We start from the raw sequence: 24,176 nt of genomic DNA, 5'->3' as shown, positions 1-24,176 counted from the left end.
CTGTGCCATCCCCTAGGGAGACATCAATTTCTGGGTTCTCTGGAGCAGCTAGGACGAGAATAGGGAGAGAAGTGGAGAGGGTGGAGAGAGGGAAATGTAAGTATTCCCTGTCCTCAGGAGCCACAGAAATGCGGGAGGGAGAGGGCTTGTGTCCTTCTAGGTCCTGTACTCAGCTAAGCTCCCAGGACGAAAGAATCAAGTGTCCCTGGCCTGACATTAGTGTCCCTCACACCCTCAGGGACCCGAGGGTCCTGGCCCGACATTCAGAGGTGACATTGAGTGGCATGGTCTTTTCCACGGTCACACCAGCTGCAGGGAACTTCACCTGATCGGTGAGGTTAGTGCCATGGTCCTGGGGCTGTGGGGTGAGGGTGAGTATGAAGGAGAGATGGGTGCTGGGTCCCAGGGAGTTGAGGACAACTGATGTCCAGCAGAAGGTGGGAGGTGTATCCTGCTCACAGGCCCAGGGCACAGGGCAGGGCAGGTTCCGGGAGCAGCCAGACCCCAGGGTCCCCGGGATGAGGATGTCGGGTGTGTGTGTCAGGGCTGGTGAGGAGAGAGGGAGACATAGGGAACAGGAGGGAGGGTCTGAGGTGCGGCCCTGAAACTAGCCTCAGGCTTTGGTCCAGCTCTTCCCTCTGAGCACCAACACACTGTACCCCTAATCCCCTCAAAGGAGGAGGGTGCCATCCCAGTCTGCCTTGGTCCCCATGTCCTTCCCCTTTGGCATCTCCTGGAGCCCACCCATTACTCATCACATGCACGGAGAGATGGTTAAATCTGTAAGTGCAATTTTCCTTCCTGTCTCTGCCTGAGAAAAGTATTTTCCATTGTCCCTCTTCCTGTCCAGGGAGCAGTTGTAGATCTGTGGGTCCCCGAGTTGGCCGAATTGGCCCTGGGTCTCCTCCTGCATTTTTCGGTCTGTGTTGTTTGTGGTCACAGGAGCACTTTGGCAGATATTAACCCCCTCCCAGAACCAGCAGCAGTGAGCTGGGGCAGCGTCAATCCTTTTGTCCCGGGGATGGGAGAAGGTGCAGGGCACAGTGACTCACAGGCCCTCCTGCATGCTCATATACTCCTGCATTTCCAATCAGTATTTTTTATACTGAGCCAGGGACTCTATAGGGAAAAGATGGTCAGCCGCATCCCCCGCCTCACCCACCTCCTCTCCCCTTTGGCCCCCTTTCCTGCCCACAGCAGGGGCAACAGCAGTGGCTAAGTCTCAGAGATGGAGGCTTCTGGGCATCTGTGCTGTGTCTGAAAAGAGAGGAGGAAGACGAGTAAGAAGGGAGGCCACGGGGAGACCCGTGGGAAGCTGGGGAGGAGCACTTGACTTCAGCCTTTCACAGAGGCTGGAGTATTTTTTCCCTCTGCACAGAAAGGGTGGACATCCCACAAGCAAAAGCTCAGGAGACCCACCCAGAGGGGAGCAGAGGAGCAGACGCTGTGTCCTGCCCCCATCTCGGGGCTTCCCTCCAGCAGGGGAGCCTGGACCAGGACCTCTGAGGACATCTGAGGTGTAGGATATGGTGAATCTCTATGGGCCTCCCATCTGAGGTGCATTTCTGGGCCCTGTTGTCTACACCAGGGAGCTGGCCAGCTCCTGCCGGACCATGGAAGCTCACAGCCTCATCGAGAGCCCGGGTGGTCGGTCTTGCCAGGAGTAAGATTCCTTACGGTCTGTGTGAGTGTCCGGGGGAGGGGAAAAGAAGGGAGTCCTAGGTAAAGCAAAGGTAGCAGCAGATCATTCATTCATTCATTCCTCAAACACTTACTGAACATTTCCGTCTTGGGCAGGCTGGAGACAAGAAGCGAGATAACCAACCTGGTCTGTGTCTGTGAGATGGTCCCCACCCAGTAGAGTCACTTCCTCCCCAAACACTCAGTACTTATGGGCTTTAGAGCTGCAGTCACTGGTGAGTTTGCTCTGTGTCCTGGTAACATATTGGGTATTTCTAACATATGAGTATTTTTTTGTTTTTACTTCTTGTATGCTGATTAGTGAAGATAAAATGGCATCTAAAAATAAAAAGCATACAACACATTCATGTAAAACAAATGGGGAACACATGTTTTAGGAGCCAGTGTGGATGAAACTTTTTTTCCCTGAATGGTAGTGTTTGGTGATGTGTGGCCTGAGACTAATTTTTTTAGATCTTCATATTACAGATTAGCATTTCCTGTCATGTAAATCATTTTTTCTCTCACAGTTACATGTGACTTAAAAGGCATGATATTTCTAGGAAACATGAGTGAAATGTGCAGCTACAATTAAAATTTTAGGTTCAGCTCACGTGTTGTTACATCTCACTCTGTGTCATGTGCGTCTGAGAAATCCTTGACACCTGTGACATAATAGCATTTGCTGCCATTGGTTTGTAAAATGATTCAACTACAGTAGTATTTAGGTAACTGTTCCTTCAACCTTCCTAACCAAGAGAGATTTTATGCCCTCATTTGTTATATAAGGAATTGAATCTCCAATAAGTACAAAAACGCTACTTCTAGGTTATTTAAAAAGTGAGAATGTGGCACGTAATGGAAACTCCAATACAATTGGTTTCACAATGAAGAAAGTTATACCATGTTCATGCACTGGAAGGTTCTGTGAGTTCTTGTTTATTTTTTTTTTTTGTGAACACTGTAATTTACATAAATTAAAATATACCCACTTGAAATGTACATTTCTATGGATTTTGACAAACATATACAGCCTAGTTATGACCTCCGCAATCAAGAGATAGAACGTTTCCATGACTCCGAAAGGGTAACCCACACCTATTTGCAGCTCATCACTCCCACCTCCACCACAGGTAACGATTGATACACTCTCTAGCTCTGAATTCATTTTGTCTATTGGAGAATTTCCTAGGAATGTGCTCATTTGTGTCTATATTCTCACACTCAGCATACTATTTTTGAAATGGATAATGTTGCACTCTTCTATAGTTCATAATGTCTGATTACTAAGTAGCATTCCATTATGTGGGTATACTGTAGTCTTTTATGTATTCACCTATTGACACACCTTTGAGATTTTTGCGTTTTTGCCAATAAATTTTAAGGTGTAAGTCTTTTTATGGACATATTTTCATCCTCATGAGTACATAAGTGAGTGGAATTGTTAGATCAAAGAGTAACCACATGTTTAACTTTAGTAGAAATTGCCAGACTGTTGTCCAGAATGCTTTTAACCTTTACACTCCCGTCTGTCAAGTGCCAGAATTCAAGTGCTTCATACCTTCATTAACACTTCGTATTGTCAGTCTTTTAAATTTTAACAATTCTAGTGGGAGTGTAGTGTTATCTCATGGTGGTTTTAATTTTAACTTATTTTAAATTTAGATACAATGAGAATCACTTTTTACCACATAGAATTCTGTGAGGTTTTACCGATGTATATCATATGTAACCACAACCATAGTCAAGAGACTGAACAGTACCATTACCCAAGACATTCCCTCCTGCTGTCCCTGGGGAAACAAATCCTCCCTCCACCTAAGAACCCCGAAAAAATGCTGGTCTGTGCTGCATCCCTCTTCTTTTGCTGTTTACAGATGTCAGAGGACTGGAATCAGATGAAATATAGTCTTCAAAATTTAACTTCATTCACCCGGCATAATGCATTTGAGGTTTCTCCATGTTATTGGGTGTATGTATCAATAACTTGTTCATTTTGATTGCTGGCTGCTACTCCATTGTTTCAATGTAGCCCATTTTGTATACACTTACTAGCTGAAGAACATTTGGGCTGTTTCCAAGTTTGGAGTGACTGCAAATAAAGTTGCTATAAGTATTCACATGTGGACATTTGTAGGAACATATGTTTGTATTTCCCTTGTGTAAATAAATACCTAGGAGTTGGATTGCTTGGTCCTGTGGAAAGTGTATATTTATTTATTTATTTCGTATTGGCAGTCCGAGCAGATTAAGGCACACTTTATGTGCCTCAGTTAGTATTTTAAACACTAACCCTAAAATGATCCAAGGAGGGTGGAGGAACAGGTGGAGTCCAGATCCTAAGAAGAATGAGGGGAGGATTTGGGACGAGGATGTGTCCCTGGCATTTGGTGACAGTATACCCATTGGACATGGAAGAGGCCATGAAAACCTCCTGAGGCAACTTTTAAGCTAATGATGGAGTGGGAGACTTGCCACCTCTGCTGTCCCCAGACCTGGCCTGAGCCTTTCTCCTGTCTGAGTTCTGAACCCCAGCTCTGCTCTGAAGGGCGGAGACAGACCCCTCTTCCAGTACACCCCCGGGAGAGGAGAGGTTGGGCCCTACCAGTGGCTTCTTTCCAGTCCACACTGATGGTCAGGTTCTGGGGCACATCTGGACAGACAGACATAACTATTCCCTTTTCAGTGGCAGGAAGGTGGGTGTTGGCTCTTTTCCCCCAGAACGTTAGAAATAGGATGGTGGTGGAGTCGAGTGTCTTCTTTCCTCCCTCCCCAGAGCCAGCTTGCAGGACCCAGCACCCAGTACCCCAGGGCCTGCCCCCCCCAACACTCACTGCCCTCATGCACCTGGCCGTCCTGACCTGGCACTCACAAGACACATTGAGCTGGATGGCCCTCTCTGTGCTCACACCAGCTCTCGGGAAGGTCACTCGACAGGTGAGGTTGGTGCCGTGGTCCTGGAGCCCTGGGGTGAGGGTGATCACTGAGGAGTGGGGAGTCTTGGGGCCCAGAGAGGTGAGGTCATCCCCGATCCAGGAGAAGGTGGGGGGCGTCCCCCTCTCACAGGTCCGTGGCACTGCACAGGTAATGTTCTTGGGCTGGCCAGATTCTAGGGTCCCCTGGATGTGGATGTCAGGTGTCTGTGTCAGAGCTGAGGAGGTGAGAGACAGAGATACAGGCCTGGAGGGGGGACCCCAACTGTGACCTTAAGAGCAAACTTTGCCTCAGGCCAGCCAACCCCTCCTCAGCCAACCTTAGCTTCCTGTCCACTGGGGTACCCCTGAATCCCTCCCAGGATGAGAAAAAATTTTTCCCTCCCAGCCCTGCCCTGGGGGACCTCAGACTCCATCCATGTGTCGTCTCCTTGACCCCATTCTTTACCTGTCACAAGCACAGAGAGTAGATTCTCTTCGTAATTATATCTCACAAAGGCTCCTCTCTCTACCTTAAAGAAGTATGTCCCCGTGTCCCTCCTCCTGGCGTCTCTGATGTACAGAGAGCAGTTGTAGCTCCGGGGGTCCCAAAGGAGGTGGAATCGGCCCTGGGTCTCCTCCTGCACTTTACTATCTGGGTTGTTTGTGGCCACAGGAGCATCCTGGGATGGATTTGCCCTTTTTTAGAACCAGTAGCCATAAGCTGGGTCAGAGTCAGTGTAACCAACTGGGGGGTAGGAGACACTGCACGGCACAGGGACGCACAGCCCCTCCTGCACCATCACAGACTTCACTCTCAGCTGGAATCTCCCATCCTGAGCCAGGGACCCTGTGGGGAAACGAGAGTCAGCTGCAGCCTGTGGCCACCCCCGCCACTCCCTCTTCTCTTGACCCACTCACCTGCCCACAACAGGGGCAGCAGCAGCAGCAGCAGCAGCTGTGACGTCTCTGGGGTAAGAGCCACAGGGCATTGGTGTCACAGGACTGAGAGGAAGCCCCAGCAGGAAGCCCAGGCTGAGGTCAGAAACGTGACCCACAGTAGGGTAACTAGACACCCACACGCTGTAGGAGCTGGCGTGGTCCTTGGAGAATAACCACTTCTACTTTCCAGATGGGGTCCTGATGAGGGTTGAATAACAGCAAGGAGGATTCCATCTGCTGCTCCCAGCTCCCTCTCCATGACCTTTCCCTCCCGCACCGCTGTCCACACCAGGAGAGCCGGCACTGCCTGGCCAATCACAGCTTCTAGATGCCCAAGAGGGTCAGTTCCGCCAGGTGTGGACTCAGAAGGGGCTGGTGAGGGGACATTGAGACAAGAAAGATAGGGAAGTGTCCCCCCCCCCAGGTGAGGGAGGTGGTGATTAATAAATGAATGAACATGACAACGTCATCTTGAGCATCTACTCCTTTCTGGGGAGTGGAGTCACAGGGGACAATGGGACAGACTTTGTCTCTGTCCTTGAGAACTTCTCTAACATCTGAGGAGGCAGACAAACCCAAGGCCCTTCCAGCTCCTGTTGGGCCAGTGTGTGATGGTGGAAGCACAGTCGTGGGCTTGTGGGAACCCAATTGCCCTGTGCAGCCAGAAGATGAGCTCTCAGGTAGAAATGGCAGACTGGGTGGGATCAGGAGTCCAAGAGGGTCACAAGGTGACCCCCATGAGTGGTCCTGGGGCTTCCTGACCTGCTCACAGCCCCTGCTCCAGGCATCCCAGGTGCTGACTGCACAGGCCAGGCCTGAAAGCTGGGTATTTGGAGCAAGATGACAGCACAGTGTGATGTTGGGGGAAAGCCTTGACTTTGGAATCAGGGGCTTGGCCTTTCTCACCTCCAAGCCTCAGTTTCCTCATCTGTCATCTGGAAGGATCCTGAAGCTCAGCCCTCGTATGAGGGAGAATCTCTAATTAGAGAATCTCTAATTAGATTCTCTAATACAAGGATGGAGCTGGGCGTTTTCTGCAGACACAGGTATGGCCACCCTGCAGGTCAAGGGTCTGGCCCTGCCCATTCCTCAGTGGTCAGTTTGAGTCCCACCCTCAGCAAGAAGCACTGCTCTGGGGCTTCCTCATTTAAGGCCTCCAATGAGGTCGTCAGGGGCATGGGCTTTGCAGCCAGATGGCCCTGGGCTCGAGTCTGTCTCTCTATTGCTTGCTGTGCTACCTTGGGAAGGGGCTAACCAACTCTGTGCGTAGTCGGGTGCCTATGCACATGGGGTGTTATGGGCTGAATTATGTCACCCTTGAGTTTCATATGTTGAAGCTCTAACCCCTTGTACCTCTGAAAGTGACTGTCCTTGGAGGTAGGGCCCTTAAGGAGGTAATTAAGTTGAATGAAGTCATTACAGTGGGCCCTAATCCAATAGGACTGGTGTCTTAATAAGAAGAGGAAATTAGGACATAAAGGGAAGACCAAGTGAAGACATAAGGAGGAGAAGGCGACCATCTGCAAGCCAAGGAAAGAGGCCTCAGAAGGACCCAACCCTGCCAGCACCTTAATGTGAGATTTCCAGCCTCTGGAATGGTGGGAAAATGAATTTCTGTTATTTACGCCACCCCGTCAGTGGTATTCTGTTACAGCAGCCTGAGCAAAGGAATATATGGAGTCACCAAGAAGATTCAATGTGTTTGTGCAAGTAAAGTGCACCCTGGTCTGGTCCACAACGGGCACAGTCCACACATGGGCCAGTGGACAGTCTGCAGGATGGGACCACGCTGAGGAGGGGAGGAGAAAAGGGAAGGGAAAGGTTTGGTAACCAAGGAAACCTCTGCTGCTTCTCCGGGCACAAGCTCTGAACTCTGCAGGGCTCTTACTTCACCCCGGCCACACTTCCCAGGACAGGACTGGCTCCACGGGCCTGTGCTGGGGCTGGTGCCTCTTCTGGCTGAGCCTGTCACTGCTCCTGCACCCTGGGCACCCGTCAGCCACCTGTTGAGTCGAGCGTTCTGCAGGGCTGAGCTGAGGGAAGGCTGACCCTGGACGAGCACTAGCGGGGCCAGGAGGTGGCAGCAGATATACATTCACGGCCTGGTGTCGTCAGGGATGACCCAGCAGAGTATGGGACTGTGGGAGCCCGAGGAGGGAGTGAGGATGTGGCTGGAGGATGGGACAGGTGCTCTGGGAGCTGGAAGGTGAGCAAGGTTGTCTAGGAGGTAAGTTCATCCTCCAGAAAGCAGGCCCAGAGCCAAGGACGCGGGTGTGAGCAGACAGAGAGCCCCTGCAGCTCCACCTGCAACCCCCGGCCAGTGTCTTTGCCCCAGTCAGCTCTTCAACCTCTCAGCTCCAGGGTCCAAGGAAATCTGAGTCTGAACTCCTCCAACACATCTCCTCCTCCTCCTCCTCTTCCTCCTCCTTCTCTTCTAGGGAAGGGGATGGTAACTGAGCCACCCGATGAGCTCTGCAGCTGTCATTGCTCCTCGCTGTCCCATGCAGGGGACCCTGGTTCCCTCCTGCGCAGGTCCCTTCATCAACATACGGGTTTCCAGGAAGAAATCTCAGGAGCTCCCTCAGGGAGCATAAGATCTGTTCAGGAGCTGGAGTATCCCGAGGGATGTCCCATCGTGGCTGTAACTAGCCCAGGAGCATGGGAACTTTCCAGACACTTCTGTGGGGCTCCCAGCATGCCCATGAACTCCACTCACACCCCTATGGGCTCCTCACAGCAGGACCAAGGGGGAGCTCCAGGGACAGAAGCCACTTGGTAGCTGGGCCCCCCACACTGGCTGTGACCCCAGAGCCCACTCTTCTTTGCCCTCTGCTTCTTTGCTCCCCACTCCTCTCAGGTATGTCCACTTCCCTTCTCAAATGTCCTGGCTTCATGTCTCAGTCTTTCCAAAGGCCGAGAGACTCACGTTCCCTGACCATTCCCTGGTGGTCACTCTGAATATGGACATGGTTGCTGCTCCAGACACGGGCCAGCAACCAGGGTGGTGATGCTGCACGGTCTGCTGGACTGTGGGCAACAGAGACAGGTGGATGGTGATGCCAGTGGGCAGGGGAGGTGGGTTCTGAGAATGAAAAGGTCTCCCAAATAACAGAAAGTGGCCCAGAGTCACAGGGTACCCCTGACCTTGTCTCCTGCTGGGATGTTGGGTCTAGTTGGCCTGAGAACCAGGGTCCCAGTCTTCCCAGGGAGCCAACAGCTGATGCCTCATTTGTGTGTCTGTGGTTTGAGTGTGTCCATGGCATGTGTGTCTGTGTATATGCTTGTGTGTTTGTGTCTCTAGCCTCTACGTGTGTGTCTGTGGTGTGTGTGTGTTTCTTTGGTGTATGTGTGCATGTTTTTATGTTTGTGGTTGTGGTTTCTGTGTGCATGTCTGTGGCGTCTGTGTGTCTCTGTATATTTGAAGTGTGTATCAGTTTCTATGTTTGTCTATATGTTTGTCTGTAGTTTTTCTCTGTGTGCATGCCTGAGCTGCTGTGTGTGTGTGTGTGTCTAAGTGCCTATTGTGTGTGTGCATGTGTGTGCACACTCAAATGTCAGTTTCTCAATGATAATGTCCTTGGATGACATATTAAAGAGGATAATCCATCCCATATTCTCTATATATCTTTCCTGTTTCTTTTTTCTCCAAATCCCGTATCATCAGTCAATATAATATAAAATCTACTTAATTATTCTTTCCTATCTCTCCTGTCATTAAAATGGAAGCTTCACAAAGGAGCTTGTATCCCTTCCATTTAATGCTGAATCCACTCTGCCTAGAAAAATGCTTGGCATACATTAAGTGATCGATAAATATTTGCTTCAAGAATAGTAAGGAAATTTAGAATAAGCAAGATGACATGACTGGCTTTCTCCAATGGAAAACTATGCATTCTGTAGAGCACACCCTTCCGGAGTTATCTGATTCTAACATTTTATTGCGTTTGAACTATTTTACAATGTTATAATTTGTAGATTAACAATAGCAATGTAAATAGTTCACGTCCATAGACATGCACATTCTGTCCACTGGGGGACCCCTGGAATCCCCCCACGTAGACAGTTTCACTTGCATTCACAAATTTGTTTTTACATTCCTTTACTTCACATAATTTGTGCTTCTTCTATTTCTGCTTGTAGTGGGAACTTAAATACACAATTAAGGAAACTAATCTTCTCACCTGCTCTCTGCCCACCTCAAACCTATTCTCCACAAATCCAGAGTGAATTCTAAAATTTCTCTATTAATGAATTAGGTTCTCCATTAATGAATCAAGTAAAATGGAGAGTTGCTGTTCAACGGGTGTAAATTTCCAGTCACACAAGAGGAAAAATTCTAGGAATTTGCTCTAGAACATAGTGCCTATAGTTAACAACACTGTACATTTAATAATTGGTTAAGTGGATAGATCTCATATTGTGTATTTTTTACCACAATAAAAAAATCTTTACCATGTGTCATTTTATATTTATACTAGAGTCATGGTTTTACACTTTTTAAAAATTATTCTTTTATAGAATAAATGAAAATAGTTGTGTGTGCCTCTGTGCATGTGTTGGCTTTTTGGTTTGTGGTGTGTTCTAGGCATTAGAAACAGGTCCCCCTGGGCCAAATAAGATGGACCATGTAACACTCTGGGCTCATTTTAAAGGATTTTGGCTATTTCCGTTTGGGTAATTGGGAGCCACTGGAGGGTTAGAAGTAGAAAAGAGACAGTGTTGGGTTTTTAGACTTCACTCTGGCTTCCCTGTGGAGAACAGATTGGAGGTGGGCAGAGAGCAGGTGAGAAGATGAGTTTTCTTAACTGTGTATTTAAGTTCCCACTATAGAAAGTGAGTCCTTGGAGGCAAGAACGTGTGTCTCTCACAAGCACTGTTCACTTGCTTTGCGTACAGTGATGATAAATTACATAATAGGTGATGGATATGTGCCAAATGATAGGCTTCCCAAGTCTACATACAGGTAAATACCTACATAGCAGAATCTTGATTGAAACATTGCTTTAATTTTGGTAAAGAAAATAACATATATATGTCTTTCCTTCCTCTGCATCTACTCACTCGCAAGCATCGGGTATAGCTTGGGAGACCAGAAGTGAGAGGTGAACATGTTTGCTTGTTTGTTTTTCTGTGTAAGGGCAGGGCCAACTCAGCAGGGTGATTCCTTCAATTGCAGAGGTGGGTTGGGGGTGGGGAGACAGGTTTGGGAGACAATGGTCATAGTACCCCAATTTCTGGCCCTTCCTTTCAGGCCTCCATATCCAGGACGTTCCCCTGATCCGAGGGGCAAAGGAGCTGTAGGTTTTCTCATCCTTCCTTTTCTAGCACCAACTCTGCTAGGAAAGACAGGAATGAGGGCATAGTCCCACAGAATGCCAGCTTTGGGTGTGACCAGCAGATGAACCCTGTTCTGGTGTTTGGGGTACTCAGATGAGGGGTTACCTTGGGTGCACCCTGACGTAGAAGACACTGGAGAGGTCATAGGGGAGGAGGAAGACAGCCCCCCGTGGGCACTCCTGAGCAGGGTGAGGACCCACAGAGGGGCATAGGTAGGGGAGTGTTGGGAGGGCGTTAAGTTCCTCTTTCAAGCCCTATCAGTACCCAGACTTCCTGCCTCTTCACAACTCTAGGTCTCAGGACAGCCTGGGCTAGTAACTGCAGGAAGTGTCTGGACAGAGTTGGGGTGGGTGCCCTGGAGTGGCTGAGACCACCTAGCCAGACACCAGAAGACTCCATACAAAAATGTGAGAAAACCCAGAGAGAGGAAAAACCTGTCCCAGACTGAAGGAGTGAAAATCAGCTCAGATGGAGAAAGAGAGAGAGCATTCCTGCTGTTGTTCTGGCTGGGTATGGGGACAGCTACAAAATTTAAAAAAACGTTTATTTCTCTAATACTGTAGTGACCCCCTTTTTGAGTGATTAATGCTTTCTTGTCAATTAGGCCCTGAGACTGGCTTTGTTATTTCATCTAATTACTGGGGACACCCCTGGATAAACCGCCATACCTCAGGACAGCACTCAATCCCTAGTTAACTCCTGTAGGGGATGAAGAACACAAATCTGAAGATGGCGGCACACCCTGGAAGGTCCTGGATACCCCTGACCAGCATCCTTGACCTAGGCTGTCACCAGCCTTCCCCAGGTTCCTCCCACTCTGCATTGATGGCTGGCAAATGGTTGGCTGCCCAGAGGGCTCCATCCACCAGGAGGCACTGTGATCCCTGGGGAGAACCAGGCTGGGAAAAGCTGGTGCTGTCCATGGTGCTGAAACAGGGTCCTGCCTGGAACTCAGGTACCTCTCAGCTCTGCGGAAGAGTCTGAGCTGAGGCTTAAGGTCCCAGTTTGGGGCCAGGAGGGTAAAGAGTTGGGGATGAATGGAGCTAGGGGAGGAGCAGACAGTCATAAGTGGGTGGTGCTGGTCTCCTCTCTCTGCTCCTTCCCCCACCTCTCCTGTTCACTCGCAGGCGTTGTCCCTTCTGTGGATAATGTCTGTCTGCTCCACCTGGCTGAGGCACAGGGGCAAGAGGATGATATTGCTGAGGTTTTGTGTTTACTGGCCTCTGTGCTGCTCCTTTAAATAGCATACTTCACGCCAGCCTCACAATAAAAAACAACAAAAATATTCTGAATGTGAGAAGTCTAGTTTTCACTTTTGACAAAGGAGAAAACTGAGTGTCAGGGTCAGGAACATCAGACTCTATGCCTGGATCACATTCTCCCATTCTGTCCACCTGCCTCAGTTCCTCTGGGCAGGAGACGATAGTCTCAGGACTGATGGGGGAGGTAAGTGCTTCCTGGATACTTGTTTCTGGTTCCAATCAATTCCCCTTGCCAGTGGTGTTGAACTCACCTGATATTGTCAGAGAGATTCTCCTTCCATCCAGAAGAATGAGCCTACCTGCCTGCCTTCTGCTTCTTGGTCCGGAATTGAGAAACAGTGAGTGTGAGTGTCTTTACTCTGTTGAATGGGGGAACCAAGATGCCCTGCCTCTGTATTGTTCCTCTGGTCCTGGAGTCCTAAATCTGCTTGCCTTCTTCTTACCACCTTCCAGAATTCTCCTTAGTTGTCTCTTGCACCATTTATGGGATTTACAGTTGTGAATAGAGGCGGGAAACACTGAACAATGGGTCAATGCCACCCTCTCTGGATTGTAAGTCTAACCATCAATTTTTCATGTTTTCAACGGACAGGTTGGTCCATATGATCCACCCTGACATTCTCATAAACAGAAATCTGACTCACTCTCCCTTCTGGATGTAGGGCAAAGGGAAGGGCTGTTAGGTATTAGGCATTTTTTACACCAGAATCTCCCATTGGTTAACTTAACCTTCCTATTATGAACCTATGGCAGAATATTTTATCCCTGTCATGGTTTGTGTAATGCTGGTGAATTTGGGGCTATTTTTGTTTAAAATTAAAATATTAAACTTTTTAGGAGGAAGATGACAAGCTCCTGCTTCCCTCCACTTTCTCCACCCAGACATATATTTTTGAGCTCATTTTGAAGGATAGGAAGGTGTTAGCCAGATGATGACATGGTTATGGACCTTCCTGGAGGAGGGACGTGTATGCACAGAGACAGTGAGGAGTGCATCAGAATGGGGGTACTTTGCGAATGACTTGAGGGATTGATGGGTTAGGATATGGCAATGGAGAAGTAAGTAGGGTGAGATGAGGAACAACATAGAATAGAGGTCAGAGAACCACAGCCCATGGGCTGCCTGATTTTGTAAATAAGATTTTGCAGGAACACAGCCACATTAATTAATTTACACATTGTCTATGGCTACTTTTGTGCCACTAACACGGAGTGAATAGTTGTAACAGAGACCATACAGCTTGCCAAGCTGAAAATATTTCCTATTTGGCCCTTTACAAGAAAAGTTTCCTGATCCCTGACTTAGAAAGCCAAGGTGAGAAGCTTGTAAATCATTCTTTTGGGCTGAGGAGATAGAGAAGTATTTTAACTACGGTCAGCTTTGAGTTTTAGGAAATTTTCTAAATGTCAATATCTCATTTTGCCTATAACAGAACTAGTATGAGGCAGGCAGGATGGAAAGGGAAGATTCAGGAGCTGAGAGAGATAATGCTGGAGGCCAAGTCATGGCAGGGATACTTGTGAGGGTTTTGAGTAGAGAGTGAACTGATATGTCGCTGATGTGGTGTCTGGGACAGAACACACCCAGCCTCTGGGTGAAATGTCACTAAAGCCTTTCTGTACAATGGAGAAGGAACCAGTAGGCACCCTACTCTGACAAGGTACCAGGACTTTTGCTGGGTGTTTTCCATATGTACTTTTATTTAATGCTCACAGAAACACTGTGAAGTAGGACTTCTTACACCCATTTCACAAAGCAGGAAACTGAGACATGGAAGGGTAAGGTGTCTAGCCAGATGTCATTCTCTTAATAAATAAAAGAGCATGGATTTAATCCCAGGTCTCTCTGATTGTAAAGCTTAACGTAGTTTTAGTATATCAGGAATCTCACATTCAACAGTTTATAAATCCACTGCCTCTTGGGATAAGTCTCCAAGGATCAGGCTTTGGGTCCCCCTTCCTGTAGGGGATATGGATGCTCTGGTTCAGACTGATGCTTCCGTTGGTTCCTCACTGGGTCCTGTAGGTGCCTTCCTGAGGATTCATCCTGTTAAAGCTGAGGGAGGCATAATGCAGCTCCTGCTCCATCTTGAAGGTGGAGGTGGTCCCTTGAGAGCTTGTGGGGTGAGCAGAGCTGTCTAACTTGGACTCCTGCTGGCGACCTTGTGCAGAGAGCAAAGAAGGAGGTCAGAGAAGAGCAGTGGTGAGGTCAGGGAGAAGGCAGAGGGGGTCCATGAATTGAATTTGATTCTGACAAGACATTTATTTATTCTTCCGTTCTTTCATCAAACATTTCTTAAAGTCCCATTAACTCAATTATCCAACAAATATTGCACTTTTTGTTGCTTTCCAATTCTACTAAAAACTCACACAGACCTATGTGGGAAATACTATTATTACACAAAGAAACTAAGTGTCAGAGAGGTTAGATAATTCTCAAGGTAACACATCTACTGATCATGGTCTCTCTGAGGTCTCCTGTGTGCTGTGCAATGGATACACAGGAAAGTGTTTATGAAAACACCTTCTTCTCCTGTGTGTCAATGCTTTACTTTCACACTAGCATCGCACATACAGCTCTTCTGACACCAGATGTGTGGGAGTTTTTTTCTCCCCCTTCAGACGTCAATCTCATGTTCAGTTTATCACCTGTGCTTCTGACCAACTGACTATAAATTGGAGGTTCCCATGACCTCTTCCTTGTGTTAAATTAATCAGCTACAGTGACTCAGAGAATTCAGGAAAACAATTTACTTACTGTGTACCAGATTATTATAAAAGGGAATGAAAAAGTACATATGAACATCCAGATGGAACAGATGCATAGGGTAAGGTATATGGGAAGGGGCAAGGAGCTTCCATTCCTTCTTTGGGAGTTCCCCTCTCCCAGCACCTCCACGTGTTCACCAACTTAGAAGCTTCTCAAACCCCATACTTTTGGGATTTTTATGGAGGCTTCCTTACATAGATATAATCAATTATTAACTGCATTTCCAGCCTCTCTCGAGTCTCTGGAGAATGGAGTCAGGAATGAAAATCCCCATCCAGGAGCCCACCAAGAGTCACCTCATTAAAATAAAGACAGTGCTCTCACCCAGGAAGCCAAGGAGTTTAGGAGGACAACCATTTCCTGCTGCAGACTCATTTCTCAGCAATAGATTTACTGCAACAGTAAAGACAAGAGTCTTTCCACTTCCTCTCCTCCTATCTCTCTTGAACTCACTCAAATCAAGATATCTGCCTCTACCAGGCTACCAGATCCGCTTTTGTCAAGAAAAGCTGTGATATCACTTAGATAGATTTAAATGCTGATTTCTCAGACTCTATCCCACTAGACTTATTAGCATTTGAAACAAATGAGCACTTTCTCCTCCTTGAAGCTCCAGCTCCCCTGGGTCACCAGGACACAACCGTACATACTCCTGGTCATTTATTTTTTCTCAGTGACGTTCTTGCTGTTTCCACCTTATCTCCCTGACTCTAAATGCTGGAGGGTCCTAGGGCTTGTTCTGTGTACCTCTTCTCTTCTTTGTGGTATCATTCACTGTCCGACCTTGATGTGGAGGACCCCCAAACTTCTGTGTCTCACACCTGGATCTCTCTCCTGAGTTGCAGACTCTTACCGTCTACTTGTCATCTTCACTTGGAAGTCTGAGAGGTACCTCAAACTTGAGGTAACCAAAATAATGTTTGATATAAACTCCTGAAAATACTCCTCCTGCAGAATCGGAAATTTCAGGAATTGACAATTTAATTCTTTATGTTGCTCAAGGCAACCACATTGGAGTCATCTTTGGTATCTATGGACATTTATGAACATCTATGTTACCTGTGGATATCTATGGAGTCTTCTTTGACATCTATGGACATATATGACATCTATGAACATGTATGACTTCAATGGGCATATATAGAGCCATCCTTGACATCTATGACACCTATAAGGTAGAGGAAGTAAGCTGTCTTTGATCATACTCCATGTGTACTGTATCACCCCATTAACAAATCCTGTTGGTTTCATCTTTGAACTGTATCCAGAACCCAACTTCTTCACACTAGATTCATCATTGCTATCCTGGAATAAGTCTGTCTATGGACTGACTTGTGTCCCACAAAATTCATATATTCAAACTCTAACTCCCCATGTGACTGTATTTGGAGATAAGGACTTTAAAGATATAAGTAAGTTTAAGAGAGGGCATTAGAGTAGGACCCAAAATGATTTATGTTCTTATAAGAAGAAGAAAAAAAGACGCTAAGGATGCATGCGCATGGAAAAAAGGGCATGTGAGGATATAGCAACAAGGCGGCCATCTGTGCAAGCCAAGGAGTTTTCCGGAGAAAACAAATTTCTTGCACCTTGTTCTTGGACTCCAGCCTAAAGAATTGTGAGAAAATAAATTTCTGTAATTTAAGCAACCCAGTCTATGGTATCATGGTATGGCAGCCCAAGCAAACTAATACAGTCTGCATCATTTCTTGCCTGGATTATTTGAGTGTCTTTCATCACTAGTCTCCTCTCTTCTACCCTATCTTGCTACAGAACTTCTCAACAAAAGAGCCAGAGTGATCTAATTAAAATGAGCATCAGTTCACATCTGTGAAATGCTAGAATATATATTTATATATCTATATCTGTATCTAATATAGATGTTGATATAGATATCGATGATATGAATATAGATATAGATCTACTTCCAATTTCTGTTTTAACATTTGGTCTTTGACCCTGGTTTTTGACACTCAGCTCCTAAATCCCTGAGATTTCCTGGGTGAAAGGAGTGTCTTTTGTTCTAATGAGATGACACTCAGAGGGCTCCTAGATGGGAGTTGGTCAACAGAAAGACCAAGCCATGATTAGAAGCTTGAAACTTTCAGCCCCATCACCTATCCTCCAGAAAGGGGAGAGAGGCTGGAAATGGACATATACTCGATCACGTCTACATGATGAAGCCTTCATAGAAATCCAAAATGTATGAGGTTCTGGGAGCTTCCGGGTTGGTGAACATGTGGAGGTGCTGGGAGAGTGGTGCTTCAGAGAAGGCATAGAAGCTCCTTGCCCCTCCCCACATACCTTGCTCTATGCATCTCTTCATCTGGATGTCCGTCTGTATCCTTTATCATGTCCTTTTATAATAAGCTGGTACACAGTAAGTAAACTGTTTTCCTAAATTCTGTGATCTACTCTAGCATATTATGAGCCCAAAGAGAGAGAGTCATGGAAACCTTCAATTTATAGCCAGTTGGTCACAAGCACAGTGAAAACCTAGACTTGAGATTGGCGTGTGCAACGTGGAGGTGGCGCAATCTTATGGGACTGAGCCCTTAATCTGTGGGGTCTGAGGCTGTGTCTAGGTAGAGAGGATACCCAGCTGGTGTCACAGAAAATTGCTTGGTGGGGGGAAAATCCCCACCCATCTGGGGTCCATAGTGTCAGAACTGAAGTGTTCTGTGTGAGAAGTAAAGGAGGCACACACAGAAGTTGTCACTCTTCTCAAAATACATAAGTAACGATGGTGAACTTCATGACTCTGTGACATTTGCGGCCTCTGTGCCTCTCCATCCTCATTCCCTGCCCACCATTACCCACTCCCCACCCCAAATAGCTCTGCTTTAGGGACTCTGTCTTACTTGCTGTTTCTCCAATACGTCAGGGATGCCTGAACCTCAGACCCCTAGCACTTGCTGCTCTGTCTGTCTAGAGCCCTCAGTGATCTTCTCTCAGGGCTCACACAACACTCCTTCACCTCCTGAAGGTGTTTTCTTAGAGACTCCAACCCCCAGCACTGTCCTTCCCCATTCTCCCATTTCATTTCCCTGCAGAGCATTTATTTCCCGTATATTTTCACTACTTATTTGTTCATTATTGTCATCCTTCTCCACAATCAATGGAAATCCTCGACAGCAAGGACATTTTACATTTCTAACATATGTATTTGTAAAACTACAAGTATTACCCAAGCCCTCAGAACAATTGACAAGTGGAAGACAGTTGCTGAAGGAGATGAATGCACGGGTGATAGCTGACCATGTGCTCAAAACCCTCGCAGGGGTGACCACACTAGTCAGGGTGAACGATACAAATGAAAGTCAGAGCTCAAAGGATGAGCAGGAGTAGGACAGGTTGATATAGGCACATGAGGAGGAGGGGACAGCCAATGAATGATTCCGAGGTGCAAGAAGCTGACTCTGCTTGAGGTGAGTGAGCAGGCCAGTGTAGGAGGAGTGAAGCGCTGAAGGTGACTCTGGTTTTCTTTCCCCAAGTGCCAGACCAAGTTGTTTGAACGCTTGTCTTTTGGCATGTGGAGAAGCAGTGCATTTCATTATGGAGGGAAAGCTAATGTGCTGGGGAGGAGAGATGGGAGGGCTGCAGCTGGAGAAGGACTAAGAGGGGAGCTCAGCTCAAAGGGAGTGGTTGTATTAAGCTGTATTCAGAAGAAGCACAGTCAAGCTTTGCAGCATATGGGAGCAGGAAGAGGTGACGAGGACTGGGGTGGGATAAAAGACCACATCTATTGTTGGGTGCCAGGGACAAGAGTGCCACATGTGAGATGGGGAGCGCAGCAGAAGTATGTTTGGAGGTGTATCAACTGCGTGTTCTTGATTTTTGACACTGGACCCTCTGACATTGGAAGTGCCCCTGCCAGGGCTGGTGAATTTCTAGAGATACTAAAGGACCTGCCTGCAAGCGTGCCTTTCATACTTCAAACCAAACAGTCCAAAGCTCACACCCCAAGCACTTCCTTTATCAAGCTCTTACACTCCGGACTATCTTCCCCCCCTAATCGCCCAGGGCCAGGCACCAGACAACTGGAGACAGCCCCTACTCCCAGAGCCTGCTGAAATTACTCAAACTAGCCAGTCTTAAACCCGCTTGCCCTGTCTCACCTTGCCTTTCCCGCGGAAGCCACAGTAAAGGCTCCTGCCCATGTTTTCCCCTTGCTCCCTCTGACCCTGACCAAACCTGGCGCTTCCTCACATGGCCCTGTGTGGTGTGGTATTTCCCCTCCTCTTAGGAACTGTGGGTAACAACTGTCTCCCTATCTGTTAGCCTCACGTACTTAAACACAGTCATGCATCGTTAACAATGGGGGCGTGTTCTGAGAAATGCGTCTTTAGGTGATTTCTTCCTTGTGTGAACACCACAGAGTGTACTTACACAAGCCTAGACAGTAAGACCTACTACACACCTAGGCTGTGTCTACTAATCTCATGGGACCACTGTCATATACGCAGTCCATCGTTGACTGAAACTTCATTATGTGGTGCATGATTGTAATAATAACACCTACATTTTCAAACAAACAGGAAGATGACGAGCTTATTTATTGACACGCCTATTGGACCATGACTGTGGGTCCTCCTGGGGAGATGTGGCGGGCAGATTGCATGCCAGGACGCCCACATCACTCACTGGGGAATCTGGTCCGATGGCAGGGTGGATGTCATCCACGCCCACTGCTGTCCTGGCTGCTTTCTTCCTGCGGGTCTTCACTCTGATGAGAGACACCAGGTTCTTTGACACAGGTCACTCTTCTGAGGCTAGAGGGGGTGACTAAGGCAGGTCGAGGGTGAGGTGAGGCCAGGAGCCTTCATAACAGGACTTTGTAAAAAGGTACTCACACTCCAGTGTGTCTGGAAGCAGGGCTGGGAACACACTCATGCCTGGCTCAGGGGCTACCAGCTGGATTCTCACCACCACCATAACCCCGTCCTTGCTCTGGGCCCTCAAAACCCCTCCAGGTCCCTCTTCTCCATTTTTTGGCCCACTCCCAACCCAGCTCACATGAAGAAGATGAGGCAGAGGCAGAGAGCGAGCGGTGCAGTGACAGCAGCTCCCCCAATGGCCCCCTGAATCACACCTGCCCTGGTTCCTGGTTCCCCTGCAGACAAGAGAGACTTGGAATGAACTCAAATCTTGATGAATAGACTTGTATCCCCTCCTCCTCCAGCATGTAGAGAGGGTCACCTCTTCTCTCCCATCCAGGGTTCAGCCTCTGGGTTCTCCCAACCATCATAGGACCTCAGCCCTCTCCAGAAGACATGGTCCATGTGACACCGCCTATCCAGCACCCCCAGTCCTTTCCAGGAAACTCCATCTCTTCCAGGACCCGGGTTCTTCTCCATCCAGTGTCTCTCGGCAACAGCACCCATACCTGGCCACAGCAGGAGCATGAGGCTCTGGGCTCAGTGGGCATTCCAGAGAGAGAGAGAGACACACACACAGAGCCCTATGGGATGCTGTAAGAACTTGTCCTTCCTTCCTTCCTTTCAGGGAGGGTGTCTGATTCTCCTCTCCTGTCCTCCATTGGCCCTGTCCCTCAGGGTCATAGGTGGTCTTTCATGCACCAGAAGTGGGTGGAAGTGGGCAGTTCTCAGATGTTCGAGTCAGATCCAGACAGCTCTCCTGGCCTTGCCTGGCCATGTCTCCCAGGATTCTAACACCCAGGGTGAGAAACGTACCTCTGTCCATCACCTGTCAACAGTTTGATGGGCACCCCTGAGAAAGCCCCAATGGGACTCACAGTCCAGTGAGAGGATCTGATGCCATTACCCATGGGAATAGAGCAATGCGGGGAGCTGGACTCCAGAGAGAGGTCAGGGTGAGGGTGGGTGATTGACAGTCAAAAAAGGGTCCAAAGAGATTTTTGGGGGCAATGAAACTACTCTGTATGATACTATAATAATGGATACATGTCATTGTACATTTGTTCAAACCCATAGGATGTACAACACCAAGAGTGAACCCCAATGTCAACTACAGACTTTGGGTGATAGTGATGCGTCAAGGTAGATTCATGGGTTGTAACAAATGTACCCTCAGGTGGGGAATGTTGATAGTGGGGAGGCTGTGCACATGTGGGAAAGTGCAGCTGGTATAGGGGAAATCTCTTTAACTTCCACTCACTCTTGCTGTGAACCTGAAACTTCTCTAAATAACAAAGCCTACTAAAAAATTCCCCCGAGGCTTTCAGTGACTAGAGGAAGACAAAGAGCACATTTAGGGTGGGCAGGGAGGAGGTCGCAGGTTATTCTGGCAAGACAAGATTTGGAGGATATTGAGGGAAGTCATCTGACAGGGGCTTCTTGTGTATAACTACAGCCCCCCATCACTCCCCCACCATCTGAGCTCTGAAAAGCCAGCTCTGACCCTACCTGGCAGAGACCCCACCCCAGTCACTGCCTCATGGTTGGGGACTCCTTCTTACCTGTGCCGTGCCCTAAGCAGACACCATTTTCTGGATTCTCTGGAGCACCTATGATGAGAAGTGGGCATTTTCACCTTCAGTGAGAGGGTGGGGTGAGATAAATGTAGGCATCTCCCAATCCCCACGAGCCACAGAAATAGTGGAGGGACACGGTTTGTGTACTTCTAGGTCCCCTACTCATCCAGGCCCCCAGAAAAAAAGAACCAAGCATCCCAAGACTGGTCCTCCTGCCCCTCACATCCTCAGGGACCCAGGCGTCCTGGCCCAGCACTCACAGACGACGTTGAGCTGGATGGTCTTTTCCACAGTAACACCAGCTACAGGGATCTTCACATCTTCACAACATGCCAGGTTTGTGCTGTGGTCCCGGGGCTGTGGGGTGAGGGTGAGCACCAAGGAGAGGTGTGTCCTGGGGCCCAGGGAGGTGAGGGCATCTGACGTCCAGGAGAAGATGGGGAGCATGTCTCGCTCACATGCCCAGGGCACAGAACAGGTCTGGTTCCTGGGGCGGCCGGACTCCAGGGTCCCCGGGATGAGGACGCCGGGTGTGTGGGTCAGGGCTGGTGAGAAAAGGGGAAGACACGGGGATCAGGGGAGAGAGTCTGAGGGGTAACCCTGAAAGAAGCCTCTGGCTTTGGTCCAGCTCCTACCACTGAGCACTGAGTCACTGTGCCCCAAACCTCTCCCAGAAGAGGGGTCCCATCCCAGCCCTGCGACAGCACCTCCAGTGCAGGAGGTTTCTCTGTGGCGATTCTTGGAGCCCACTTCCTACTTGTCATATGCACAGAGAGATGGTTAGATGTGTAAGTCCATCCTGTACTTTGTCTCTCCACCCAAAAAAAAAAATATTTTCCATTGTCCCTTCTCCTGGCATCTCTGATGTACAGGGAGCAGTGTAGGTCTGGGGATCTCCAAGGAGGTAGAATAGGCCCTGGGTCTCCTCCTGCACTTTACAAACTGTTTTTTTGTGGCCACAGGAGCATCCTGGTATAGATTGGCCTCTTCCTGGAACCAGTAGCTGTGAGCTGGGGCAGCATCACTCCAGTAGTCCCAGGGGTGGAGGAAAGTGCAGGGCACAGAGACACACAGGCCCTCCTGCACAGTCACGGATTCCTGCACTTCCAGTAGATGTCTGTCATACTGAGCCAGGGACCCTGAAGAGAAACAGGGTCAGCCACAGCCCCTGTCCCACCCGCCCCCTCTACACCTGGCTCACTCACATGCCCACAGCAGGGACAGCAGCAGTGGCAGCATCTCTGAGATGGAGAGTTCTGGGCATTTGTCCTGTGTCTGAAAAGAGAAGGGTAAAGCGAGTGGAAGGGGACGCTGCTGGTCAACACACAGGAAGCTGGGGAGGAGCAAGTGACCTCGGCCCTTCACAGAAGAGGAACTACAGGCCTGAGTTGTCCACTTCTGCTCAGAGTAAGTGGCACCCCATGGCCCAGACACCCCAAGACACGCCCAAAGGAGAACAGACAAGTCCGTCCTCCTTGGGTGCATCTCTCCAGCACTGGACCCTGGACCAGGACCTGTGAGAACATCTGAGGCATAGGACACAATTACTCTCTAGGGGCCTTTCATCTGGGGTGCTTTTCTGGACCATGTTGTCTGCACCAGGGAGCTGGTCAGCTCCTGCCTGACCCTGGAGGGTTACAGCCTCTTTTAGAGCTTGGATGGTGGGTCCTGCCAGGCGAAGGATTCTTTAGGGTCTGTGTGAGCATCTGGGGCAGAGGAAAGAAGGGGGTCCTGGTTGACAACAAGTTAGCAGCAATTCCACCATTCATTCATTCATTCATTCAATCCCTAAACACTTAGTGAGCATCTCTGTGTTGAGAAGGTTGGAGACAAGAAGGGAGACGACAGAGCTGGTCCATGGCTCTGAGATGCTCCCACCCAGTGGTGTCACTTCCTCCCCAAACACTCAGTACTGTCAGGCTTTAGAGCTGCAGTCACTGATGAATTTGCTGCGTGTCCTGGAAGAATACTTAGTATTTTCTAAAATATGAGTATGAGATTTTTTTTAACTTATCATATGCTGATTCATGAAGTTTCCATGGCATCTACAAAATAAAAACCATGCAGCATTTTCAGGTAAAACAAAAGGGAGAGCACATGTTCTAGGAGCCAGAGCAGAGGAAACTTCTTTCACTGAATGTTGCCGTTCAGTGTTGTGTGGACTGGAGTGAATTTTTTTAGATCCTCATCATACAGATTAGGATTTCTTGTCATAAAAAACACCTTCTCGCAGTTACATGTGGCTCACAAGGCATAATACTCCCAGAAAACTTGAGTGGAATCTACAGCTACAATTAAAATTTTAGGTTCAGCTCATGTGGTTTTGCATCTCCCTCTGTGTCATGTGCGTATGGGAAATCCTTGACACCTGTGACATAATAGAATTTGCCACCATTGATTTGTAAATTCTTTCAAATACAGTAATATCTAGATAGCTGTTCATTCGACCTTACTCAAGAGAGATTTGTACTCTCATTTGATATGGAGGCAATTGAGTCTCCAATAAGTAATATAATACTAATTCTACATTATTAAAAAAGTAAGAATGTGGCACATAATAGAAACTCCAATACAACTGGTTTCACAGTCCAGAAAGTGGTACCATGTTCATGGAGTGGAAAGTTCTGTTAGTACTCAATGTTTTTGTATAATGAACTTTATAAGTTACAGAAAATGAAATGTACCCACTTGAAAGTTACATGTCTATGGATTTTGACAAATGTATACAGCCCAGTTCTGATCTCCACAATCAAGACATAGAATGTTTCCACCACCCCAAAAGGATAACCCACGCCTATTTGTAGCTCCACCCCAGGTGA

At 48.0% G+C, this 24,176-nt stretch overlaps 3 pseudogenes; all 3 read right to left on the bottom strand.

The window, feature by feature from the left end:
- Positions 1–226: 226 nt before the first annotated feature.
- Positions 227–1,461, bottom strand: LOC131397657 (myeloid cell surface antigen CD33-like; annotated as a pseudogene).
- Positions 1,462–1,579: 118 nt separating this feature from the next.
- On the bottom strand, positions 1,580–10,644 carry LOC131397656 (sialic acid-binding Ig-like lectin 13; annotated as a pseudogene).
- A 3,499-nt stretch (positions 10,645–14,143) lies between these two features.
- LOC131397238 (myeloid cell surface antigen CD33-like) lies at positions 14,144–22,596 on the bottom strand (annotated as a pseudogene).
- Positions 22,597–24,176: the final 1,580 nt, after the last annotated feature.

This window comes from Diceros bicornis, chromosome 34 (assembly GCF_020826845.1).
Source record: "Diceros bicornis minor isolate mBicDic1 chromosome 34, mDicBic1.mat.cur, whole genome shotgun sequence".
Classification (NCBI taxonomy): domain Eukaryota; kingdom Metazoa; phylum Chordata; class Mammalia; order Perissodactyla; family Rhinocerotidae; genus Diceros; species Diceros bicornis.
This window is presented reverse-complemented; position numbering and strand designations above follow the sequence as displayed.